The sequence below is a fragment of the Arachis ipaensis genome, chromosome B01 (assembly GCF_000816755.2).
Source record: "Arachis ipaensis cultivar K30076 chromosome B01, Araip1.1, whole genome shotgun sequence".
Classification (NCBI taxonomy): domain Eukaryota; kingdom Viridiplantae; phylum Streptophyta; class Magnoliopsida; order Fabales; family Fabaceae; genus Arachis; species Arachis ipaensis.
In genome coordinates this window covers 103,187,938-103,195,025 of record NC_029785.2, presented here as the reverse complement: position 1 = coordinate 103,195,025, position 7,088 = coordinate 103,187,938, and the positions used below count along the sequence as shown (strand labels likewise).

Here is a 7,088-nt window from a genome sequence, read left to right as displayed (position 1 = left end):
TATACGATTAAATTTTTGAAAAAAATATTATAACATAGTTTCAGAATTCAATGTCAATCTAGAGTTGGATCTAACGTTATATCTGTATTGGAGTTTGATGAGACAAAGAATAATTGAGAACTCTCTGATTTTCCCTTGAATCTAGCTAGGCGTGAAGCAATGGAAGAGTTGAATTAATAAGCAAAGCAATGATGAAAGTGTTTGCGTTTGTAACTTTAATTAATTTGCATCTCTGATAGGATGAGATAATGCTTATTATTGTAGTGACTGATTGCTTTGGTGATCTTCACATTCCATACTCTTTCTTTTTTATGATACACACAACTTTAATGCTTTCCTCTTTAGTAATCCATATAACTTGTACTTCCTTTGTTCTCCATCAGTAATGTGTAGGGCTGGCAATTCATATCTTACTCGCGGATATCCAATCTGGTCTAATTCGTTCGGGTAGGGTAGGCTACCCAAACTGTTGCGAGTAGAATAGGGTACGGTCCGGGTATGCCTGCAGATAGGACAGGGTACGGGTTTAAGGTGTACCCTATCCTACCCCATCCGCACCTCATATATAACACATATTTTATAAAAATTAAGTATATAGTGAAGAAAATGAAAGTTGAACTCATAACCTCCCTTATGTAATGACTTACAATAAATGAACAACCACCAAACTAGTTAGTTAATTTAATAATTTATAGCATTAGTATTTTATTTTTTATATTATTAATATGTATAAAATTTGAAATGATTGAATTTTGTAATACCCGGTCTAACCGAAATTAATTAAATAATAAGTTAAATAAGAGCGAATATGGTTGGAAGATTTGGCAATTGGAATTTGATAATTCAAATATGATATTTGGATTCAGTGAATTTTTTCGAGTCGGAAAACATAGTTTTCTGCGTAAAAGCGCGCAGTGAAATTTTGACCGACAGTACCGGCTGAGATCTGTCTGGTACTACAGCTGAGGAAATTGATTATGGGTAAATAAGATTAATAAATGAGGAACTATAATTAGGGAAGGTAGAAATATTTAAAGTGCAATTTAGAGCGCTAATCTTAAAGGTTTTGGCCCAAAATTGGGTCAATGGGCAAAAATAAGTGAACCGGGCCTAAGTGGGCCCAAGACCCAACATATATAAACATTAGTTATGAGCATTTCAGCTCATTTTGTCCTAAAGAAGGGGTGTTGGGCGCTGAAATTGGGGACGGGACATAACCTGGACTACGGATCTCTGTTTTCTGCCAAATCTGTTTAGAAATGAAATTGGATCCGGGATGTCCATGTCGTTCGAAGGACGGGTGAAAAACAATTTAAAATGAGAGAGTTATGTCCGTCGGAAGATTGGGGGTTGAATCTGTAAATTCTGCAGCTTTTAACTTAGAAAATTTTTAGCAGAACGACCCTAGGCGCGTAGGCGCACCTGGCGCGTGCGCGCCGTTCTTCCAGAAAGCACCATCCACGCGTGCGCGTGGTGTGCGCGGGCGCGTCGATGCGCTGTACCAAATGCCCATCTATTTTCCAGAGAGTTGTGCCAGGGTCGTGCCAGTTTTGTGCCTGAGCGCAAGAGCACCCACGCGTACGCGTGGCTGACGCTTGCGCGCCGTTTGGATATTTTTCAACCCGCGCGTTCGCGCGTATAAACCGCACCAGTGATTCATAACCGTCTTATGCCTCTTTTCAAAAACAACGGTTTACAATAGAAGTAAAGTCGGAAATCTTTTCAGAAAGAGGAACCATTCAATTCTCAAAAACTCAAAAGCCTTTCAAAACGGTTTATCTATACTGAAACAAAATAGGCTTTCATATTTTATTCTAAATCAGAAATATAAAACCGAAATCAACCATCGGTTCATCTCATTCCAACCACGGCCCTAGGCCCAAACAATCCAACAATCAACCAATCACCACAGTCCAACAGAATCCCAGTAGCAAACACAAATAGGAAGTTCAAGCACAAACAAACAGTTATTACAAGTAGAACAGTTAGCAATTAATCACATAGGCAAACCAAGTATAATATGCACACCCAACCAATGTCACACAAATGCATATGATGCATGCCTGTCCCTAGTGGCTGATGATATCATCTGTCGGTTACCAAGCCAACCCGACGTATCCGGTAGCTAACCCGGACACAGTCTCTCTGTTGCGCTTTATTATCATTAGAGGGTATCTGCGCCCTGTCGCCATTAGAGGGTATCTGCGCCCTGTCGCCATTAGAGGGTATCTGCGCCCTGTCGCCATTAGAGGTCGGTGCCCTGTCACCCTTACAACCAGAGAGAAAACACAAGCATACTCGCATACAACATTCATCTCAGCTATCCGGCTTAAGTTCACAATTCATTCAATTGCATACATGCATTTATACTCAACCATGGATCACCATCCATCTCAGCCATCCGGCTCACGGTTCAATTCAGAACCAGCCAATTTATCAATAAATACAGCCCTTCGTGACAAGACCCTTACCGGCAGTGGCTTTTTCGGTGATGGCAGCGAGGTTTTCCGACGGCATGAGCTTACCGGCACACCCCATGAACGGCGACAAGGCTCCCGACAGCTGCTGGGCGCAGCGGCAGGGACAGCTCCGCGGTAGTTCTTCTCCGGCGTGGCTCTCCTCCTCTGACTCTCTTCCTTTCTCCAGCAATGGTGGGTCTTCAGTGACGACACCAGCCACAACAGGGACGGCGACGGTGAGACCCCAACAGCGAGGAGATTCACGGCGGCAGAGCAACCCAGACTGGCGACGGCGCGACTGGAGACGCTGGCAACGCGAAAAGGGTTCCGACGCGGTGGGTCGCGCTCCTCGCGTCACTGGCCGCGTCCTCCTCCCTCAGAGTCGCGCGGTGTCTCTCTCCCCTCTGGGCTTCTTCCTTCGTGACGTTAATGGCGGCGACGCTCCTCCTCGCACGGTTCTGACAGCAGCTCATGGATGGACCAAACGACGGCGGCACATGGACGGTGGCGCGGCGGCGACGCGTGGGTCGATGGCAGGGCGTGGGTCCATCTCTCCCTGTTTCGCGACCTCTCCTTTTGTCGTTCAGATCTCATTTCCTTCTCCCTCAAATCTCTCTTTCTCTTTGTTTCTTTCTTTCTTGGAGAACAAAGGAAACTGTGTGTGTCGTTGTTGTTGCTGCTGCGCAGCAAAGGCAGTGAGGAAAGGGGTTGGGCTGCGCAGCGTGGAGGAAGGATGGAAGGGAATGGGTTTAGCAAAATTAGGGTTAGGGGCATTATAGTAATTTTACATAAAATTGGGGATAATATAGTAATTGAAACCCAAATTAAATTCAACACTATTTGTACATAGAAAATACTATTTGCTCATCAATTTCACAAATTATTTTCAATAAAATGCCCAAATCAAAATAATTAGAAATAATATAATTAATTTCTCTCTTTTTCAAAATAGCAGTAGTAATATTTAAAATATTACTTATCTAATCCAAATTTTATAAAATCCTTATTATTTCATAACTATCAACCTTATACGTTAAATATAGAAAATAATCCAATAATTATAAAATTGGATAATAATCATAACTTATCTCAAATCCAATAAATCAAAACTTGCCTTAATTATCTTTAATAAAATAATCTCTGAATTTAAGGCTATAAATAATTGTAGGATTTGAGACTTGATCATAATAAGACTTTTCAAAGATTCTGGGTCTTACATTCTACCCACCTTATAAAAATTTTCGCCCTCGAAAATTGATACAAAATGAAAGAAATTCCATAACAGTTCACCCTTGAACACATTTAAGGAAGAAGTAAAAATATCTCAAAATATAATCATATATATACGATTTTCAAATACTTTGATCGTCATATGCACAATGGTGCAAAGATAGGAGTGTGATTGCAAAGCAAACATTACAAGGTAGGCTCGATGCAAAAGATAACATGGATCAATCATGTGATAGTAGGGCAAAGCATCAAAGGCTATAAAACAGGATGGGGTTAAAACAACGTGCTTAACATCCACACACTAATCTCATATCAACCTCAAGGCTTCAACTTTCTAACCTCATCAGGCACTTTTCAACCTCATAGCCAATCATAAGCCTAACACCCGCAAGCTCGTTTGCAAGGGACAAAACACACACAACTCATCATAACATTACACACCTACCGCTTCACCTTTCATATACACATATCACGTCTTAAAGAACTAACGTATCGCGTTACGTATACGTCTACAAGTCGCACGTGATATCAAAACAATTCTCGAGTCTACTCAGAAGGATACAAGATTTAAAGAGGAGAGTCAAATGTCAAGGATAATACTCAAAGAGTTGAGAGAATGTATCCAGTTCCAGAATAACAAGGATGTTCGAGCAATGAAGTTTGCTAGACACAATTCAATTGATAACTTCAAAGATAACCCTTAGATCAAAGAAGCTCAATAGGATCAATAAGAAGAAAACCAGTGCATCAATTTGAAACAAACTCAAGCTGAGTCGAGAAAGCATGAGGTTTACAGAAGAGAATATTTCAAACCCAAGACAAAACTCACAGAACTTAAGAGCATGATTAAAAAATACTTCCAAATACATTGTTCATAAAAGAATTGAAAACTTGCGGAAAAAAAACCACTTCGCAGTCTGAAATAGAAGGTTAAGTAACAATATCCTTCAAGAGAGTAACAAAAGCATAACCGTGTCTTTGCTTTAATGCAAATTCACGTTGAAGTAGACTTTGTAGAGTTCTAAAACAAAATGCACACAAGTTTGACTAATAGCTAAAATATTTCCTCAAACATTTTAGAAAGATAGTTAGGTGCACAACCTAACCAAAAGCAATCATAAAACTCGGAAGAGAATCAAATGCTTGTTCAAAAATTCCCAAAGTTCATATTCAAACAAGCGTGTATAACATTCATAGCAAGGGTGAAAGAGGAAGTCAAACTCTTTTTAGAAAAGAAATTCCGAGATAAAAATTTGCTTACAATTTGGTAAAGGAAATAAGTGGTGCATTAGAACAAACCAGTTTCCACTAAACAAGGAAGCTTTCCAAAACCTCATTTAAAATGGCGCATGCCAACTTTAAATTAATTTCGTCAAAATTGGACAATGGTTTCAATCTCAATCAAACAACAGAAATAAATTCCATCTAGTATTCTTCCAAAGAGAATTCAAAATTCCTTTGAAAGTTCAAAACAAGACTCCAAAAGTGTTTCTTGAAATCACCATCTCAGAAGAACATTCAAGAAGTTTAAGATGTACTAAAAATGAGTCAAGCCTTGCAAGAAAGGATCTTAAACCAAAGTAGTCCAAACAAGATTTACTAGGCATGAGTCATCAAACAAGCTTTCAATTGATCCAAAAGAATACAAAAGTCATAGGAAAAGACAACTCAACCATTAGTAATTTCTCAAGGATAAATCTTTGACTAAAAACTCTTGCAGAGATAATGAGAGAATAAACGATGTACTAATTTGAAACGAATCAAACTTACTCATATACGAATGAGATTCACAAAAAGGAAAAACCAAGATCAATGGCAATATTCACAAGATGCAGAAGATCAGTTAAAAAAACAAGGTCAAACATGACATTCATGGAGATGGAAGATTTTATAGAGAATTTAGTCCGTTCATAGGAAGAAAGCTATGAGTTCAAAATTTTCAAAAGAACAACAATGGCATAACTCAGGTGGTATGCTAAATCAAACTCAAATAAAAATGAATTAAGTAAAGTTTATCAAACAAAACTCAACCGGGACAAAAGCGAGAAATCCCCTTTTTTTTTCCAGAATTTCGGAAAATATCCAAATACACAATTAAATAAAGATGTCCATTGGAACTATAGTAAAATTACTAGAAAGTCAAATTTACTTTTAAGGTAAGTGCAATTGCGTAAACCAGTAAAAGTACAGGCAAGGTATTAGAAAGAAATAGTTGTTAAACTGCATAAATAATTTCAAAGTTTCAGATATAGAAAAGTATATATCTAATCAACAGCAATTTATAAAATCTCAAAATTGGCTGTGATCACTGTCCAGTAAGAGAAAAACTGAATTAACAATTTCTCAAAAAATGGAATCAGAACCCGGAGTTAAAAGTCACAGCACATTAAGACAAGTTCAAGGCTATATCAAAGAATACTTGAATCAAGAAGAACTCAAACAGAGGAAGATAGATGCAACAAGGATCTTAAACCAGCATATGCACTTAAGGTCAAACAAGAATGCATATGGATAGAGGAATAGAGTTGAAAAAGTCAAACTACTTTTCAGAAGCTAATTCTCGTCATTCGACAAGACCTAATACATGACAAACACTCAGAGTATGCAACTAAAGCATAGTCGGTCCATTCCTCAGGCTCTACAGGAAGGACTGCTCTGATACCATAATGTAACACCCTAACTACCAAAGCTCACACTTCCGGCTGCGCGACTCTGATAGTTCGGACATTACGACGACTTTATATTATTTAATACTAAAATATGAGCCTGTTTAAAACTTTAAATTGCAATACCGATCCAAAAATACTTTCATCCGATATCATACATCCATAAATACCATACAACTTACAAAACTCATAAAGAGTACATCCATATATATACATACATATATATAAGTAATATTACAACCATAATCCAATACAATTCCTATCCCTCTTACAGATTATATCAAGATAAAGGTGAGGGTACAATAAACCATAGCTAAAACAATACAGAGCATCACAACAATTAAATAAGCTCTTCGTAACTTCTGCGCCCATATCCTGAAAGGGGAAAAATGTAGGGGGGGGTGAGAACATCATCCTCGAAAGGGTTCTCAGTAGAGGGTTTTTGGGAATTACTGTAATAGGATACGTGAAGATAACCGCACCAGTGATTCATAACCGTCTTATGCCTCTTTTCAAAAACAACGGTTTACAATAGAAGTAAAGTCGGAAATCTTTTCTGAAAGAGGAACCATTCAATTCTCAAAAACTCAAAAGCCTTTCAAAACGGTTTATCTATACTGAAACAAAATAGGCTTTCATATTTTATTCCAAATCAGAAATATAAAACCGAAATCAACCATCGGTTCATCTCATTTCAACCACGGCCCTAGGCCCAAACAATCCAACAATCAAA

General features: G+C 38.2%; 1 long non-coding RNA gene across 1 annotated transcript in view; it reads right to left on the bottom strand.

Moving 5' to 3' along the window:
- The window catches only part of LOC110271759, a 9,715-nt gene extending 6,493 nt beyond the window's left edge, over positions 1–3,222 (bottom strand). Inside the window, exon 1 of the long non-coding RNA XR_002362398.1 lies at positions 3,107–3,222. This is a non-coding gene — a long non-coding RNA (uncharacterized LOC110271759). The remainder of the gene's footprint in view (positions 1–3,106) is intronic.